The sequence below is a fragment of the Kogia breviceps genome, chromosome 19 (assembly GCF_026419965.1).
Source record: "Kogia breviceps isolate mKogBre1 chromosome 19, mKogBre1 haplotype 1, whole genome shotgun sequence".
In the NCBI taxonomy this organism is placed as follows: domain Eukaryota; kingdom Metazoa; phylum Chordata; class Mammalia; order Artiodactyla; family Physeteridae; genus Kogia; species Kogia breviceps.
In genome coordinates this window covers 24,135,139-24,141,138 of record NC_081328.1, presented here as the reverse complement: position 1 = coordinate 24,141,138, position 6,000 = coordinate 24,135,139, and the positions used below count along the sequence as shown (strand labels likewise).

The 6,000-nt window shown below is 37.6% G+C and overlaps 1 non-coding gene across 1 annotated transcript; it reads right to left on the bottom strand.

Moving 5' to 3' along the window:
* Nucleotides 1–411: 411 nt before the first annotated feature.
* Nucleotides 412–542, bottom strand: LOC131747145 (small nucleolar RNA SNORA31). The gene has a single exon (XR_009332774.1). It is a non-coding gene; the product is annotated as a small nucleolar RNA SNORA31 (small nucleolar RNA).
* Between the last annotated feature and the right edge of the window lie 5,458 nt (nucleotides 543–6,000).

The following is a 6,000-nucleotide window of genomic DNA, read 5'->3' as shown; positions in this document are numbered from 1 at the left end:
GAGTTTGTTGAGTGTTTTTTATCATGAACGCTGTTGAATTTTGTCAAATGCTTTTTCTGCATCAATTGAGATGGTCATGTGGTTTTTTCTTTTATTATATTGATATGGCATATTACATTGATTGATTTTTATATATTGAAACATCTTGCATTCCAGGAATAAATCCCAGTTGGTAATGGTGTATAATCTTTTCAATATGCTGCTGAATCCTGTTTGCTAGCATTTTGTTGAGGATTTTTCCACCAATGTTCATAAAGGATATTGGTTTGTATTTTTCTTTTCTTGTAGTGTCTTTGTCTGGCTTTGGTATCAGGGTAAAACTGGCCTCAGAATGAGTTAGGAAGTGCTCCCTACTCTTTAGTTTTTTAGAAAAGTTTGAGAAGGATTTGGTATTAGTTCTTCTTTTTTTTCCCCTGTATTCCCCCATTCAATCTGGGCTGCCACAATCAGACAGACAGAAAGCACAAGGACACTTTTTTCTTGCCTCTGTAGTGGAAACCTTAGCAGACAGTAACTGCTTCAGGCCCGTCAAATAGACGCATGAAATGCACCAATTTAAATGGGAATGCTTCATTTTCCACATTAAAGTTCTTCTTTTTTAAAAAAAATATATATTTATTTATTTGGCTGTGCCGGGTCTTAGGTGCAGCACGCAGGATCTTTGTTGCAGCATGTGGGCTCCTTTAGTAGCAGCATGCAGGATCTAGTTCCCCAACCAGGGACCAAACCCAGGCCCTCTGCAATGAGAGTGTGGAGTTTTATCCACTGGACCACCAGGGAAGTCCCTCTTCTTTAAATTTTTGGTATGCAGTCCAGTGGTTAAGATTTCACACTCCCAATGCAGGGGGCATGGGTTCAGTCCCTCACTGGGGAACTAAGATCCCGCATGCTGCATGACATGGTCACAAAAAAAATAATAAAATAAAATACAAAAAAAATTTTTTTGGTAGAATTCACCAGTGAAGCCATCAGGCCCAGGACGTTTTGGTTTCTTTTTTTTTTTTTTAACATTTACTTTTTTAAAAAAATTATTTTCTTATTTTTTTTGGCTGTGTCAGGTCTTAGTTGCAGCACATGGGATCTTCGCTGAGGCATGCGGGATCTTTCGTTGCGACACATGGGCTTCTCTATAGTTGTGGTGTGCAGGTTTTCCTCTCTCTAGTCATTGCACGCAGGCTCCGGGGCTCGTGGGCTCTGTAGTTTGTGGTATGCAGGTTCTCTCATTGAGGTGTGCAAGCTCAGTAGTTGTAGCGCAAGGGCTTAGTTGCTCCATGGCATGTTGGATCTTAGTTCCTCTACCAGGGATTGAACCGGCATCCTCTGCATCGGAAGGTGAATTCTTTACTACTGGACCACCAGGGAAGTCCCCAGGACTTTTCTTTGTTGAGAGATTTTTTCAATACTGATTCAATCTCCTTACTAGCTGGTCTACTCAGATTTTCTATTTCTTTGTGATCTAGACTTGGTAGGTTTTCTGTTTCTAGGAATTTGTCCATTCATCTAGGTTGTACAAAATTTTCTTTGTTGCATATAATTGTTCATAGTATTCTCTTATAATCCTTTTTATTTCTGTAGAATCAGTAGTAATATTCTCACTTTAATTTCTGATTTTAGCAATTTGAGACTTTTTTTTCTTAGTCCATTTAGCTAAAGATTTGTCAATTTTGTTGATCTTTTTGAAGAACCAACTTTTGATTTCATTGGTGTTCTGTATTGTTTTCTATTCTCTATTTCATTTATCTTTGCTCTAATCTTTATTTCCTTTCTTCTGCTAGCTTTGGGTTTAGTTTTTCTTTATCTAGTTCCTTAAGTTATAAAGTTACATAGTTAACTTGAGATCTTTATTTTTTAATATAAACATTTATAGCTATAATTTTCCCACTTAGTACAGCTTTTGCTGTGCCCCGTAAGTGTTGGTATGTTGTGTTTTTGTTTTAATTCATCTCATAGCATTTTCTAATTTGTGATTTCTTCTTTGATCCATTGGTTGTTTAAAAGTGTGTTAATTTCCACGATTTTTTGAATTTTCCAGTTTCCCTTTTGTTATTGATTTCTAACTTCATCCCGATGTGGTCAAAGAAAAGACTTCGTATATCTATATTTTTAAATTTATTGAGATTTAATTTGTGGCCTAACATATGATCTATCCTGGAAAATGTCCCACGGGTACTTAAGAAGAATGTGTATTCTGTTATTGTTGTTGGGTAGAGTGTTTTGTATATGTCTACAAATCTACTTGGCTCGTTGTGTTGTTTAAGTCCTCTGTTTCCTTACTAATCTTCTGTCTGGTTGTTCTATCCATTACCGTGAGTGGGTTTTTGAAGTCTCCAATTATTATTATAGAATTGTCTATTTCTCCCTGCAGTTCTGTCAGTTTTTCCTTTATATATTTTGATAGTCTATCAATAGGCACATAAATATTTATCATTATTATGTCTTCTTTCTGCATTGAACCTTTTATTAATATATAATGTCCTTCTTTGTGCCCTGTAAACTTTGATATAGTCAATTGTCTGACAGTATAGCCACCCCTGTTCTCTTTTGGTTACTATTTGCATGGAATACCGTTTTCCATACGTTCACTTTCAACCTGTTTGTGTCTTTGGATCTCAAGTAAGTCTCCTGTAGACAACATAGAGTTGGATCATGTGTTTGTTTGTTTGTTTTAACATCTTTATTGGAGTATAATTGCTTTACAATGGTGTGTTAGTTTCTGCTTTACAACAAAATGAATCAGCCATACATATACATACATCCCCATATATCCTCCCTCTTGCATCTCCCTCCCACCCGCCCTTATCCCACCCCTCTAGGTGGTCACAAAGCACCTAGCTGATCTCCCTGTGCTACGCGGCTGCTTCCAACTAGCTATCGGTTTTACATTTGGTACTGTATATATGTCCATGCCACTCTCTCACTTTGTCACAGCTTACCCTTCCCCCTCCCCGTGTCCTCAAGTCCATTCTCTAGTAGGTCTGCATCTTTACTCCTGTCCTGCCCCTAGGTTCTTCATGACTTTTTTTTTTTTAGATTCCATATACATGTGTTAGCATATGGTATTTGTTTTTCTCTTTCTGACTTACTTCACTCTGTATGACAGACTCTAAGTCCATCCACACCTCACTACAAATAACTCAATTTCATTTCTTTTTATGGCTGAGTAATATTCCATTGTATATATGTGCCACATCTTCTTTATCCATTCATCTGTCAATGGACACTTAGGTTGCTTCCATGTCCTGGCTATTGTAAATAGTGCTGCAATGAACATTGTGGTACATGACTCTTTTTGAATTATGGTTTTCTCAGGGTACACACCCAGTAGTGGGATTGCTGGGTCGTATGGTAGTTCTATTTTCTGTTTTTTAAGGAACCTCCATACTGTTCTCCATAGTGGCTGTATTGATTTACATTCCCACCAACAGTGCAAGAGGGTTCCCTTTTCTCCACACCCTCTCCAGCATTTATTGTTTCTAGAGTTTTTGATGTTCACCATTCTGAATGGTGTGAGATGATATCTCATTGTAGTTTTGATTTGCATTTGTCTAATGATTAGTGATGTTGAGCATCCTTTCATGTGTTTGTTGGCAATCTGTATCTCTTCTTTGGAGAAATGTCTATTTAGGTCTTCTGCCCATTTTTTGATTGGGTTGTTTGTTTTTTTGATATTGAGCTGCATGAGCTGCTTGTAAATTTTGGAGATTAATCCTCTGTCAGTTGCTTCATTTGCAAATATTTTCTCCCATTCTGAGGGTTGTCTTTTCGTCTTGTTTGTGCTTTCCTTTGCTGTGCAAAAGCTTTTAAGTTTCATTAGGTCCCATTTGTTTATTTTTGTTTTTATTTCCATTTCTCTAGGAGGTGGGTCAAAAAGGATCTTGCTGTGATTTATGTCATAGAGTGTTCTATGTTTTCCTCTAGGATCATGTGTTTTTATCCATTCTGTCAATCTCTGTCTTTTGATTGGAAAGCTTGATTCATTAACATTTGAAATAATTCCTGATGAGGGTCTTATTTCTGTCATTATGCTATTTGTTTTCTGTACACCTTATAGCTTTTTGTCCCAAATTTCCTGCATTACTGTGTTTAGTTGATTTTCTGTAGTGAAATGTTTAAATTCCTTTCTCTTTTCCTTTTGTGTATTTTCTATAGCTATTTTCTTTGTGGTAACCATGGGGATTACATTTAGCATCCTAAAGTTGTAACACTCTAAGTTGAATTTATACCAGTTTAACTTCAATAACATACTAAAACTCTGCTCCTTTACATCTCCATCCCCACTCCTTTCAGTTGTTGATGACACAAAATTATAAACTAATAATTTATTTTAAAAAATAAAAAAATTTAAACTAATGTTTAGTTTAAAAACCAAAAAAATAAATAATTCTTTTAAATGCACTAGTCCCTCAAATTATGCAAAAAACAAGATGTGGAGTTAACAAAACACAGTTACAGTAATACTAGCATTTACACTAATAACTGCTCTTTTTTTCCTTAAACGTATTAGTCTCTTAAATTATGTAGAAAACAAAAAGTGCATTTACAAACCATTGTTACAATAATACTAGCTTTTATAATTACCCATGCATTTACCTTTACTGAGATCTTTATTTCTCCACGTGTCTTTGAGTTACCGTCTAGTATCCTTTCATTTCACCTTGCAGGACTCCCTTAATCATTTCTTACAGGGCAGGTCTGGTGCTTACAAATTCTCAGCTTTTGTTTATCTGGGAATATATTAATTTCTCCCTCACTTTTGAAGGACAGTTTTGTCATATGTAGAATTCCTGGTTGACAGTTTTACTCTTCTAGCAATTTGAATATATCAACCCACTGTCTTCTGACCTTAAAATATTCTGATGACAAATTATCTTCTGATAATCTTATTGAGGATTCCTTTATATGACTATCTGTCTCTCTCTTACTGCTTTCAAGATTTCCTCTTTGAGAACAAACGTATGGACACCAAAGTAGGGAAAAGCAGCAGGGGGTGGAGTGGTGGTGGTGTGATGAATTGGGAGATTGGGATTGACATGTATATACTGATGTGTATAAAATGGATGACTAGTAAGAACCTGCGGGCTTCCCTGGTGGCGCAGTGGTTGAGCATCCGCCTGCCGATGCAGGGGACGCAGGTTCGTGCCCCAGTCCGGTCAGAATGGCCATCATCAAAAAATCTAGAAACAATAAATGCTGGAGAGGGTGTGGAGAAAAGGGAACACTCTTACACTGTTGGTGGGAATGTAAATTGATACAGCCACTATGAAGAACAGTATGAAGGTTCCTTAAAAAACTAAAAATAGAACTACCATACGACCCAGCAATCCCACTACTGGGTGTGTACCCTGAGAAAACCATAATTCAAAAAGAGTCATGTACCACAATGTTCATTGCAGCACTATTTACAATAGCCAGGACATGGAAGCAACCTAATTGTCCATCGGATGAATGGATAAAGAAGATGTGGCACATATATACAACGGAATATTACTCAGCCATAAAATGAAACGAAATTGAGATATTTGTAGTGAGGTGGATGGACCTAGAGTCTGTCATACAGAGTGAAGTAAGTCAGAAAGATAAAAACAAATACCACGGGCTTCCCTGGTGGCGCCGTGGTTGAGAATCCGCCTGCCAATGCAGGAGACACGGGTTCGTGCCCTGGTCCGGGAAGATCCCACATGCCGCGGAGCAACTAAGCCCGTGAGCCGTGGCCGCTGAGCCTGTGCGTCCGGAGCCTGTGCTCCGCAACGGGAGAGGCCACAACAGTGAGAGGCCCGCATACCGCAAAAAAAAAAAAAAAAAAAAAAAAAAAAAACAAATACCATATGCTAACACATATATATGGAGTCTAAGAAAAAAAAAAGGTCATGAAGAACCTAGGGGTAAGATGGGAATAAAGACACAGACCTACTAGAGAATGGATTTGAGGATATGGGGAGGGGGAAGGGTAAGCTGTGACAAAGTGAGAGAGTGGCATGGACATGTATACACTACCAAACG